The 13847-nt window shown below is 36.4% G+C and overlaps 3 non-coding genes across 3 annotated transcripts; all 3 read right to left on the bottom strand.

Moving 5' to 3' along the window:
- Positions 1 to 342: 342 nt before the first annotated feature.
- On the bottom strand, positions 343 to 414 carry Trnaq-uug (transfer RNA glutamine (anticodon UUG)). The gene has a single exon. It is a non-coding gene; the product is annotated as a tRNA-Gln (tRNA).
- A 271-nt stretch (positions 415 to 685) lies between these two features.
- On the bottom strand, positions 686 to 757 carry Trnaq-uug (transfer RNA glutamine (anticodon UUG)). The gene has a single exon. It is a non-coding gene; the product is annotated as a tRNA-Gln (tRNA).
- A 278-nt stretch (positions 758 to 1035) lies between these two features.
- On the bottom strand, positions 1036 to 1107 carry Trnaq-uug (transfer RNA glutamine (anticodon UUG)). Its single transcript has one exon. It is a non-coding gene; the product is annotated as a tRNA-Gln (tRNA).
- Between the last annotated feature and the right edge of the window lie 12740 nt (positions 1108 to 13847).

Genomic DNA, 13847 nt, shown 5'->3' with positions numbered 1-13847 from the left:
GTGTTGGTATTAATATTTTGAGTGAAGGAAAATGTGGTTTTAGCTCTAATTATTTACCCAGTGATGGAACCGAGACTGTGGGACAGTCTAATTTGAACGTGTTATACCTTTTTAAGGGAGTACCTAATATCGAAACGCACAGTGTCGCCGATGGGGGGGTATCCGGGTGCGTTAGTTACCCCGAGGCCCGGGGTCCTAAGGGCCCATAATAAGGAGTGAATAAAAAATATTTGTGCCAAAAATCGATTGCACCCTGCCAAAAGTGTATGCTCCTTGTCAAAAAATCTTTGTCTCCCCTGTCTAATTGAAAAACAACAACAAAATAAAAACAGAAAAAATACAAGGTCCCGCCGAGACTTGAACTCGGATCGCTGGATTCAAAGTCCAAAGTGCTAACCATTACACCACGGGACCGCTATGTGTGCGTGAAGTAAAATCCTTTACATAATCTGCGGACCATTAGGACGATGTTTGTTTATTTATTTTTGTTTATTTTTATTTATTTATTTATTAAATTTATTTATTTATTTATTTATTTATTTATTTATTTATTTATTTATTTATTTATTTATTTATTTATTTATTTATTTATTTATTTATTTATTTATAAATTATTTATATACTTATTTACTTATTGTTTATTTATTAAATAAAACAACAACAAAATAAAAACAGAAAATATACAAGGTCCCGCCGAGACTTGAACTCGGATCGCTGGATTCAAAGTCCAAAGTGCTAACCATTACACCACGGGACCGCTGTATGTGCTAGAAGTAAAATCCTTTACATAATCTGCGGACCATTAGGACGATGTTTATTTATTTATTTTTGTTTATATTTATTTATTTATTTATTTATTTATTTATTTATTTATTTATTTATTTATTTATTTATTTATTTATTTATTTATTTATTTATTTATTTGTTTATTTATTTTAAAATTATTTATATACTTATTTACTTATTGTTTATTTATTTAATTATCTAATCATCTAATTGAAAAAACAACAACAAAATAAAAACAGAATAAATACAAGGTCCCGCCGAGACTTGAACTCGGATCGCTGGATTCAAAGTCCAAAGTGCTAACCATTACACCACGGGACCGCTGTATGTGCGTGAAGTAAAATCCTTTACATAATCTGCGGACCATTAGGACGATGTTTGTTTATTTATTTGTGTTTATTTTTATTTATTTATTTATTTATTTATTTATTTATTTATTTATTTATTTATTTATTTATTTAAAATTTGAAATAACAAGGTAAAGTGAAAGTAACCCCATTTTGGCCATTTAACACGCATGCAGTTCTATGGGAGGACATATTATCATAATTTTTTAATTATGATAATATGTTGAACTTTGCTCTGTTGACCTACAAAGACAACACATTTGGCCGAATCCATTTAGGTGCAAGTTGGGACATGTGTAAACATTACAAATATGCAAAAAAGTCAGATTTGAAAAAAATTAACCAATTTCATATTATAAGATCGTACATCATGGCTTTAATTCCAAAGTACAAAAGCGTACAAATCTGTAAATTAAACATGTCACCAGGATTGGTGTCTGTGTAAAAACTAAAAAGGAAAAATCTTCGTTTCCATGGTAACTGATAACTGTTGTGGCAGGCGGTATTGAGTCAATTTGTTTAGTAGCGAGAGCCAGCTTAAACACAAGGCGTATTCACATGAGCTAGATACCTTAAGACGACCTATTCTTGTCCAATCACATTAAACATCAGGTTTCGACTGGCTTAAGGAACACTCCGGCAATCACAACATTATGCCTTATAAGTTATATATGTTAGGAAAACAATTATCAAGCACGAATCACATGGTTTTATTTAAAACACTCATATAGACCTTAAAAACGAATAAAAACAGCCGTCTCTCACCACGCGATATTCAAATTTCCCGGGCACCGAAATTGTCTGTGGCAATGACGTCCCAGTAACACAATGAAGACTGACGACAATTGAGCACAGATAACTATGACGTCATTGCCACAGGCAATTTCGGCGAGGGAATTTTGAATATCGCGTGTTGAGAGCCGGATGTTTGTATTCGTTTTAATGGTCAATATGAGTTTGTTTTAAATAAAACCGTGTGAGTCATGCTTGATAATTGTTTTTCTAACATATAAGGCATAATGTTGTGATTGCCGGAGTATTCCTTTAAAAATTATGCCGAATGGCAATGAATGGTAGACATGGTAGAGGCTGTTAAATGGCTGGTTAATTTGTCCCCATCTCGGCATGTCTTCGACATGATCAGTCTTCCCCTTATCACTTCAGCCGTCCTCCTCTAATTTGAGGGAAAAAAACTCACTACCCCTACCTCTTTGATTTGGATATTCCAAAGCTCAAATGATCATGAATATAGGTGATCCGAACGCTATTTTTTGCGTAATAAAGGTCTACCCAACCCACAACCCAACAATATTAATGTGTGCTCGATTGCTTTGTTAATATCATCCTCATTTGGGTCTGTCAAATTTTGCTTGCATTTTCATTCACCTTTGTGACTGTTAGTCGAAAAAATGTCAGACATTTTTTCGACTAAACATGATTGTGGGAGTCGATGTATGTAAGTCCAACTCCAATCGTAGTGATTCGCCCGTCTTATGATGTCGCATCAGTGTGCACACACTGGTCGCTTTCGTATGTCAACTGTGCATTTTATCGACCAGTGCATGCAAGGGTATAATTTGTAACACGGACTTTAAAACGGTCAGCATGCTTTTTCTTGGCAATGGACTTTATAATTGACCAGTGTTTTTTTTTTTAAAGATTTCATTTCCAGTTGAAAATGTATTGGACGTTTTGAAAATCGTGTTGTTCATCACCATTGTTATTATTATCATCGTCATTGTCATTGTCATCGTCGTCATTATCGTCATCATCATCATCATCATCATCATCATCATCATCATCATCATCAGCAGCAGCAGCAGCAGCAGCAGCAGCAGCAGCAGCAGCAGTAGCATCAACAACAGCAGCACCACCAGCAGCATCATCATCATCGTCATCATCATCATCATCATCATCATCATCATCATCAGCAGCAGCAGCAGCAGCAGCATCATCATCAGCAGCACCAGCAGCATCATCATCAGCAGCAGCACCAGCAGCAGCACCAGCAGCAGCACCAGCAAAGATACTGTTTTAGTATAAGCAGTACATGTAACCAGGGGCGTAGCCAGCTTTCTTGGTCAGGGGGGGCAAAATAAAATTTTGGGAAAACAAAAAAAAAAAATTACAGTTGCATCATACAATACATAGAGACTGTATGTCTTCGAGCTTCCCGAAAAGGGCCTTATTGGGATGATGTGCGCGCGTAGCGCGAAAAAAATGGTATTTTACACTATTTTCGCCCATTATCCGGCTAAAAAAGGGCTTTATTGTTACAATTTGCGCGCGTAGCGCGGAAAATTTTTGTATTTTACACTATTTTGGCCCTGAATTTTGCTAGAAAAGGGCTCCTTGCCCTTTTCTTTTCCTTTGCCCTCCTGATTTTCTCTCTCATTTTTTTTCTTTTTTTCACTTTTTCTTTCATTTTTTGTCAGGGGGGGCACTCTGCCCCACCTGCCCCCCCGCTGGCTACGCTACTGCATGTAACCCCGAGCAGCAACAGCACTTTCGTTCACAAGGGTATTCCAAAATCAGGAAAAACAACATTGTGCTCTCAATTGCTTTGCGACAGACTAACTACATGTAATTCAATGCAATTCCCGAGTTTATAGCGTACGCATCGCTTGAGAAGGCACATGAATTTTGAACAAAAAAGTTTGGCCAACCATCACGATCACATGGAGTAGAGATATGCAAAATATTTTGTTTTGTATGTTGCTTTTTGTTTGATTTAGTTTTAAGATGGCATAGAATACATTGTGTGCATGCAATTAATCTGTCGCAAAGCAATTAAGAGCACAATGTTGTTTTTCCTGATTTTGGAATACCCTTGTGAACGAAAGTGCTGTTGCGCTGCTCGGGGTTATATACATGTACTGCGTACTACAGTCCAGTTAAATAATGGTCAAACCCCCGACTAATGGGCTATTCCAGAAAATAGCTAGGTGCACACCCCCTATAGAGGAGTAAATTTTCAATCAAAGAAATGTCCGGATTTCCAAGTCAGCTTTCTGAAAACGACTGGATTTGCAGTTGCCAATGTTACTGGAAAAAGCTTGGAAATCCAATCAAATGGAGGAAAAATCACGGAAATGTTGAAAATGAGCTCTCAAATTGAGGATTTTTGATTTTGAACAATTTTTCTGCCGGATTTTTTTGCCTTTGGGCACTTTAAAAGTCTGGATTTCCAACAGTCACGACTGGATAAAAAGTCCGGATATCCGAAGTATAGGGGGTGTGCATCTATTATCTGGAATAGCCCAATTGCAACAGACCTTTTCACTGTTTTTTTAGAGATGTCCCTTGAACATCATACCAAAACCTAAATTATAGTTGGTGGAAAGGTAGTTTTTGCCGGTAAAAGGTCATACAGAGGTCAAATTTAAAAATTGCTTCAATCTTTTTAAAAACCATGCCAAAGTATTCCTCCAGTCATAAGGATTCAGAAAAAGTATAGTTTGTCATATCTGTAGTCTGACATATCATCCTCGTTGGGAAAAGTGCGAGGTGAAATTATGAGCTAACAGCGACTAATGTAGGTTATCGACATATGCCATTAAAGTGAGAGTATTTTCGCTCATCACGTGGATGATAGGATTAAAGCTATCTAATACCGCGTGTTCTCTTCCTGATGGTAAAAGCTATCGAAATCTGTATTTCGCTGTTAACAGAATAGTTGACGCCCTAAAGATGGATAATTCAGTTGCAAGCACGTTGCCTATTATAACCAATTTTATAATTCATCCATAAAACAAATCATCCATCTTTACAAATCAAAAGAAGAGCCGCCGCCTAATGCTTAAATGAGCAATATTAGATTTTTTTTCTAATAGGTAAAATTTGTAATAATTTAGATCAACAAGCTGAAAATGCTATTGCCCATCAGTCGTTATTACAGTGGTGAATTACCTCGGTATATCGATGGAATATTATATGAGCAATCTTTATAAATGACCTGGATACAATTTGTAAGAGTCATAATGACCTTGAAAAAATTATGGCCATAAAACCTCAAGTTAATTAATTGTACCGGGTCTCAATCTATATAGCTCTCTGAGCTGAGTGCATTATTAAAAAATGGTCGGTTGTTAATTTTAAGGGATCGGATAGCAACGGTTGCACAGTATTTTGTGTGGTACTTGATATGAGAGCACATCAGCCATATCAAATTGTATTCTCAATACGAGGAATGTCCTGATATCAAATAATTTTAATATCTTGAAATTCGCAAAATGGCAAATTATTAAAAATTTATATTTTTGACATTAAACTTTATAAATATGATGTGTACTTGAAATGTATGTACCTGGGAGGAAAAGCCGACCATCATTTGAAAATGTTGACACATTTTTGGGGATGTATATCTTCAACCTATGGATGGTCAAAATGTTCAAATGATGGACGGCTTTTCCTCCCAGCTACATACAATTTAAGTACATATTATATCATTAGATTGATAAAGTTTACTTCGAGGACTGTTAAATATCAAAAATATCATTTTTTAATAATTTGCCATAAAATTTGTATTATATCGCGAATTTCATAAAATTGAAATTATTCGATATCAGAAGGACATTCCTCGTATTTAGAATGAAATTTGGTGTATCTGATGTCTTCTTTGTCCATTGACTATGGAGGTGCAAGGTACAGTGCAGGGATTGACCAAATTAGGTTTGATCAAGGGAACGGATAGCAACGTTTGCACAATATTTTTGTGGGACATGAGAGCACATCGGACATATCGAATTGCATTCTGAATACAAGGAATGATTGTCCTTCTCATTTTTAAATATTGTAGGCCTTTTGGGAAAAAATGTGCATTAATCGTATTCAGAATGCAATTCGATATCTCTATGTGCTCTCAGGTCCCACAAACGTTACTATCCGATCCCTTAACGGTCCCGTCGTGTGATAGATGAAAAATTGTAAAATTGAGAGAACACTCACTTGACACACGTATTGAAGGTGAGATATGGGCTGAGAAAACTTGGGAGCTCAGATCAATAGTGTAATATAATGGTCTCATGCACATGATGCATGAATTCACACAATGAAATATGAACAAAATATTCGTGCAAGGTGTTGCCGGGTCTGGAAAAACAACGTTAAGAATATCTTTATGCTTCTTTATTCATAGGAGGATAGGAAAGTAGGGATAGAAAATGCTACTCACTCAATTGTTAGTTTTCACTTATTTTTTTAATCAAAACCACACAACATAATTAAAAGCTCTATTTTATAATATAGTATAAACCTTATGAAGTTGAATACTGTATTTTAACGGTGTTGCAGAATCTGATATCATCACTATGGCACTATACTCGCAAAATCGAGTATAATGCCATAGTGATGATACCACATTCTGCAACATTATGTAGTTCAGGTTTTTGATGGTATAAAACTCTCAATGTTGCCGGAGTAAGTTGTTGGAGAAGGCTGTGGATAACGAAGCACCAAATAACAACCAAGAAAGAGTGTTACAGATGCTTGCTGCATCTATGATAAGAAATGGCAAAATTATTTTACAGAGGCGTTTCGGGGTTATGAAAACCGACACTTTGCTAATACGTGCATGTATGTAAAGTACTATATTCAAAGAACTCTTTTCCAAATCAATCATCAGTTTGTCGATCCATTTGTGATTATTAACACATGAGTACATTAGGCAATTTTATTTAAAATCCACACTCCCCCTGTGGAAGATTTTTGAAATATCTTCCACAGAAGGTGAATGAATTTTAAATGGAATTAGACCATGGTTTGGTAAGTAGCTCCATTTGAATTCCATACACCATCTGTGAATGATTCAACCTGAACCTTCCACAGAGGGAGGGCGAGTTTCAAACAGAGTTTGTTAATGTGCTAATTCCATTTGAAATTCATACTCCCTCTGTGTAAGTTGTTTCCAAACAGGTGGAGTATGGATTTGAAATGGAATAGCCCATATTACGAAGTTACAATATTGTTTTACTAAGTCATTACAGGGTCTGGAAACATGACATTTAATGTAGATCTTGTTGCAAGGCATAATCTTGGGGAGACTAAAGGAAGCGATTCCACCTTCATAATCAATCGTTTATCTTTTCCTTAATAGAGATTAAAGGTACCGAGTAACGACAACAAGGAAACACCATATCAAACATGCTATCTTCTTTTTTTGCATTTCAGCGTTTTGAATACCATGCACATCGGTGGAGCATGATGAAAAACATCCATAGTCCAAATTTGGTGGAAATCGGATCATGAGGGCCCGAGATATGGCCGCATGAATACCTAATTAGCCCCATTGAAATCAGTGTAAATTGGCCTGGTTCCAAACAGTTATGAACCAGGCTAATTTACACTGATTTCAATGGGGCTAATTAGGTATTCATGCGGCCATATCTCGGGCCCTCATGATTCGATTCCCACCAAATTTGGACTATGGATGTTTTTCATCATGTTCTACTGAAATATGGTCAGGAAAATGCTGAAATGCAAAAAAAGAAAATTTTATGACGTCACACTTCGGCAATCTATGGCACACCGGGCTTAACCATTATGATAGACCTACTTAGCCATATTTCTGTAATACGCACTACGAAGGGGTTGGGGTTGTCGTAAACCCCTAATTTTCAATTATAAACGACATATACATGTCGTTATGACGTCATAATGTGAGGGCGCCCTTGCAAAATTGGGAAATACTGGTTATTTCAAATTTTCAAGTAAAAAGTCAATATCTCTTTGAAAACTTTTACAAGAGCGAAAGCGAAATGAACATCATGGATTTCACTGTAGACACCTCCCCCCATCTTTATGGTCACTTTTGATGATCACCCCAGGTAAGGTGCTGGGGTAAAAATTGAATTACTAAAATGAGCGGCAAGGATGAATCTACGATCACCTTAAAGTCGTTTGGGCGTAAAGACGCTCATTTGTAGTTCTAGAAAGACGGCTGAATGTGTCGGGTAACCGGAGTTTAACGAACTGCTTCATTGGAAATGATAATTTTTGGTTAGCAGTGAAAGTATAATTAATCTGAAGGCGCTGCATTTTTTTTTTTGTTAAATGAGATTGGGTTTTTGTCAACTCGGTCAGTTGGAAATGGAATGGACGTTTCGTTACCATAACCGTTCATGAATAAATAATAAGGGTGACCGAATAATGGCGGCAAAATTAACTATGCAAAAAAATGGCAACGGATGAGTGAGTATTGCCCGCACTAAATAAATTGCATAATAAAGACGGGTAATTTTGAAATGCTATCCTATACTTCATGTATTTTCAAGCCCGTCAGGCGCACTATTTAGTCTAGATTGGTATGCATTAAAATATGAGAACGTGGGTCATCACCACTTTTTATATTATTGCATTCTAAAACAAAGAAAGGGCTGAATGAATACCAAAGGTGATATATTTAGCATCTTAATAATACATTTTTAAATATACGCTTCCACTTTTTTCACTCGAAAATATTCTGCCAACTCGTATCAATTTGTAAGCGCTCTTTAGCAAAGTCATAGTTCATTGAATTTACAACCAGTAACTCAGTAACTTTTTACGCAAGATTTGCAATTTAAAGAGAATTGGCAATTGCTCATTAAAATGAAGCTAGTATGGACAATATAAGTGTGCTCTTTCATTAAATGACATACAATTTGAAAAATATAGTAAAGGTTTTGACTTTTAGAACCTACATTTTGGTCATAAAATGTGCTTGGATAGTTTTCAACAGATTTACCACATTCGCCTTGCTATAACATTGAATTGCGTTATCTGTTGATGGGATAAGTGTTTTTAGGGGGGTGTTAGCTTTTGGTTTGATAAAAAAAAATGGAGGTTTTGACAAAAACCAATCACAGAATCCTATTTTCCACTAGATCTCACCATCTCACACAGTTCTTATGATGCTATGCACTCAACCGTGTAGTATAACACAGACTGCGTACTATATAGGCTAGACTCGCTGTGCTGGAAATAACTGCGTGCTCGGGGTATCGAGGTGGAAACTGTGCGTAGATGCATTTATAAGAGAATCGTTTTTGTAGTCAAACCTTTTCATATGTTTCAAAAAGTCAAGTGGTTTATACTACCTCAGATGGTGTTCGGCATCATTTTATGTTTAATTGGAATGCATTTGAACCATAACCAAAATAAAATTAATAAATGAGACGCAGAGAGTGTAATATTATATGAACACGTCCTGTACGTATTCAACGCAAATTCCGCTATCAAATTACTTGATATCTGGATGATTGTATAATAAATCCAGATTTATTTGGTCGAAAATAAAACGCGTGAATAGTCCCGATGTCACAGAGTCAAGACCTACACGTTATTTCCCGTAGAAGACAAACTCACACACGCTCCAGTCGAGTACATCATCAATCATCGTGTGTAATTATCGTAGTTGCAAACACTAGGAGCCACAACATGCTCATCTATCAAGGCACTGTTCTATAACCCCAATACATTTGCACATTCATTGAATGACCTTTGAAAAATTGGGTACAAACACTCATACTCTGCAACTTGAGGTCAAATTTCGCACTATGATTGTTTCATTGAGGTTATTGAACTATGCCATTGGGGTGAGGCCATTTTGGTCTATAAAGGTAAGACACTTTGATGATGAAAATGAGACGACTAGTCATCTTCAGTGTGCGACAAAATCGCGTATGCCAGGAAACACAATAGCTGCTACGTATACTTTGAATTGACAAGCATTCATTAATTATCACTCTTAGAAAAAAAAATACAACTTTAAACCTTTTTGTACCACAGGGAGCACCCGCAGGGAGAAAAAAAATTCATGTTCAAGAACCCAAAACGGTTCTACCAAGGGTTCTAATCACCTCTTTAGACCCCGTTAGAGAACATTTAAAGGGGAAGATTGAAATGTCTTCTTTCCCTGTGAAAGATCAGTCATCAGGCCAGATCATGGCCAGACGATAATATGAGTGGTTTATCATGAATAGTCTTGCAAATACGGGCTAACTTTCCCCATGGCCATTCAATATATCACGAATTGGTAGGACTACAACTGCTGGTCATATTATATTTCCACATCTGCTATTTTTATGCCTCCTTGAGGGCAGCCTAAAAAGAACCCTTGCAACACCCTTTTTTCTAAGAGTGTATATATAATAATGCTCTTTTGCTTTTATAGATACTCGACCATGCCACACAACCCATATACTAGAAGAGTGTTTCGTCATTTGGAGAAGAAGTCGTGTACAGAAAGTCATATCGCCTACTAGATACATGCACCTCATCGTCTCCATGGTGTCGAAAATGGGGCCGGTGTGCTATCTTCTGAAGATAACACACAGCAAATGTGGCCATAGGGCAGGTGTGCTATCTACTGAAGATCACAGCAAATGCAGCCGTGGTGCAGGTGTGCTATCTACTGAAGATAACACACAGCAAATGTAGCTATGGGACTTGTGTGCTATCTACTGAAGATAACACACAGCAAATGCAGCCATGGTGCATGTGTGCTATCTACTGAAGATAACACACAGCGAATGTAGCTATGGTGCATGTGTGCTATCTACTGAAAATAACACACAGCAAATGTAGCTATGGGACTTGTGTGCTATCCACTGAAGATAACACACAGCAAATGTAGCTATGGGACTTGTGTGCTATCTACTGAAGATAACACACAGCAAATGTAGCTATGGGACTTGTGTGCTATCTACTGAAGATAACACACAGCAAACGTAGCTATGGGACCTGTGTGCTGTCTACTATGGACGATAACACACAGCAAATGTAGCTATGGGACTTGTGTGCCATCTATACTGCAGAAGATAACACACAGCAAGCCATGGACAGGTGTGCTATCTACTGAAGATAACACACAGCATATGTAGCTATGGGGCAGGTGTGCTATCCAGTGGCGTAGCGACGGGGTGGCAGGTGGGGGCACGTGCCCTGGGCGTCACCCTAAAGGGGGCGCCGAATTGACCAATTCAGCCTCGATTCTGCGCCCCTCCAAGCGATGAAATTCAAAATTTCAGCACAAAATAATTTCAAACGTCAAGCTGGAGTGTCGTAATCTGTCCCGGTGTTTTCTTTTGGTTGGATATTCTACTATTAACTACAAAAATTCGAGCAGGGGTGACGCTAGAAGGGGTATGAGGGTGTGACACCCCCATACACAAATTTGTCGGCAAAAATAGAATGTTGTCGTGAAAACCATATGAATGTCGGCAAATGTATAGTCAAAGCTATGTGATTGTCGGCAAATTGCAAGAGTCATAATGTGTTACGAAATTGTGCTGTTGTACGTAATAGACCTATTGTGAATGTTATAGTAGTTACTAATAAAAAAAATTGTTGAAAAAAAAAATTTGTCGAAAAAATAATTTGACCCCTCTTTTCTTCCAAGTATCGGAACGAGTCTCATATCAATCATCTTCATCTTACCCTTATGTCATTCTTATGTTCATCTAATACGATGCCATTTACTATATTACTATTTTGTTTCAGGAAAAACATTACAGAGCTGTTTAAGGTTAGCGACTATTTTAAACTGTTGCGATTTGGTAGTTCACAGCATCTTGCGAGTGGTAGTGCATGATCTTTGGCAAAAATTGCATTGATCAATTCATAGCGAGTGTGTAAAAGAATTTGAATATCATAGATACCGGTATACTTTTGTATGTCCTGTGGTTATGTTGTATAGATGGCTGAAACAACACTTTTGTAAAACGTACATAACTCATTAACAACAATAAATCAAGCAAGTTTTCAAAGTAGGCCCTATATGATTTGTAGAATGAACTTAGCAAAACATCAAAGTATTATATTTTAATAATATATTGATTTAGATAATGAAAACCGATTTTGGCTGCTTCAACCATGTCGACTAACAATACCCAGGCTACCTTTAACAACACATTAATGGTACAGCCAGGATTTAGCAGTATAGTGTTTGGCGTGCCCGGCACTGGTAAAACGGTCTTGAGTGGTCTTTTGCATAATGCGCATGCAGAGAAACACTAATTACGCAATGAATGAAGATTTTTGTCAAAAAATGAGCGTTTTGAGCGTTTCGACAGTATTTTTTGTGGGACATATGAGAGCACATCAGACATATCGAATTGCATTCTGAATACGAAGAATGTCTTTCTGATATCAAATAATTTTCATTTTGTGAAATTCACGATATAATACAAATTTTATGACAAATTATTAAAATTCGATATTTTTCACATTTTTGATATATAACAGTCCTCGAAGTAAATTTTATAAATCTAATGATATATTCTTAAAGTACATGTAACTGGGAGGAAAAGCCGACGATCAGTTGGAAATTTTGACCTTTCATATTGAAGATATGGATTTTTTCCCAAAAAGACCTAATTTTGTTTGGTGTTTTGGGAAAAAAATCCATATCTTCAATACGAAAGATCAAAATTTTCAATTGATCGTCGGATTTTCATCCCACCTACATACACTTTAAGTACATATCATCAGATTTAAAAAGTTTACTTCGAGGACTGTTATATATCAAAAATATCAAATTTTAATCATTTGCCATAAAATGTGTATTACATTGCAAAATTCAAAAAATCACAATTATCAGTAGGACATTCTTCGTATTCAGAATGCAATTCGATATGTCTGATGTGCTCTAATGTCCCACAATAAATACTCTCCAACGCTCATACCCCATCCCAGAAATGCCATGCATTTAGGGATATTTGGGGATGCATGGAAGTCAAACATTATTTTGCTCGAATGACAGGGGTCCGTATTCCAGGAAATAAGTGCACATCGCACATCCCCTAAAGAGGGGTAACAATAAAAGAAATGTCTGGATTTCCAAGTTTGCTTTCTGAAAACGACTGGAATTCCAGTTACCAATGTTATGTTATAAAAAATCACGGAAATGTTCAAAATGAGCTTTCAAATTGAGGATTTCTGATTTTGAACAATTTTTCTGCTGGATTTTTAGCTTTTGGACACTTTAAAATTATGATGGATTTCCAGCAATCACGACTAGACAAAAAATCCGGAAATCCGAACTCTCTATATAGGGGGGTGTATCCATTTTCTGAAATAGCCCAATTTGGGAACAAATGCAACGCTTAAACGTCAAAGCAAATTGCATCTGGTAATTATATATTTCTAGCTCATGAGAAAAATTAGAAAGTTATAACAACAGGATTATTACATGATTATAGCACTTATGGTCCACTTATAACTATCTGGAAGGTAATTAAACTGTTGATTACAGTAATTAATTAAGGGCTTAATTATTAAGTTGAATTAAAAACTCTGTAATAATGGTCTGGTTCTTCAATCTTCACAAAGTATCATAACTGTTTTTTCCTAAAAAGCATTCGTAATGGTAGTGTATAATATACCCACCCATTACTAATTGTGTTCTAATCGGCCTATGTTTTGCTACTCTAATACGGGTTTTTCCTAGTAATGGGCTTCATAAAATGGCAAATGGATGATGAACAGTATATCCGCTCCAACCCCTGGAATATTTGATTGATGAAGTTATTGACGACGATGATAAGTGGAAAATCGTGTCGTTTTGTACAAACAAAACGATGTAAATATAATAGCGGCCTTAAGATATTATGATATTAAAACATTGTTAGTGGAGCCTGAATCTGTTGTTATAACATTTCAATTCCATATGAACACACTCTATAAGAAATAAAGGTTCTAAATAGGCTGTGTTCTCAGGAGACCCCTTAGAGGTTC

This window comes from Amphiura filiformis, chromosome 20 (genome assembly GCF_039555335.1).
Source record: "Amphiura filiformis chromosome 20, Afil_fr2py, whole genome shotgun sequence".
In the NCBI taxonomy this organism is placed as follows: domain Eukaryota; kingdom Metazoa; phylum Echinodermata; class Ophiuroidea; order Amphilepidida; family Amphiuridae; genus Amphiura; species Amphiura filiformis.
The sequence above is the reverse complement of the archived record's forward strand: the minus strand, read 5'-3'. Positions and strand labels throughout refer to the sequence as shown.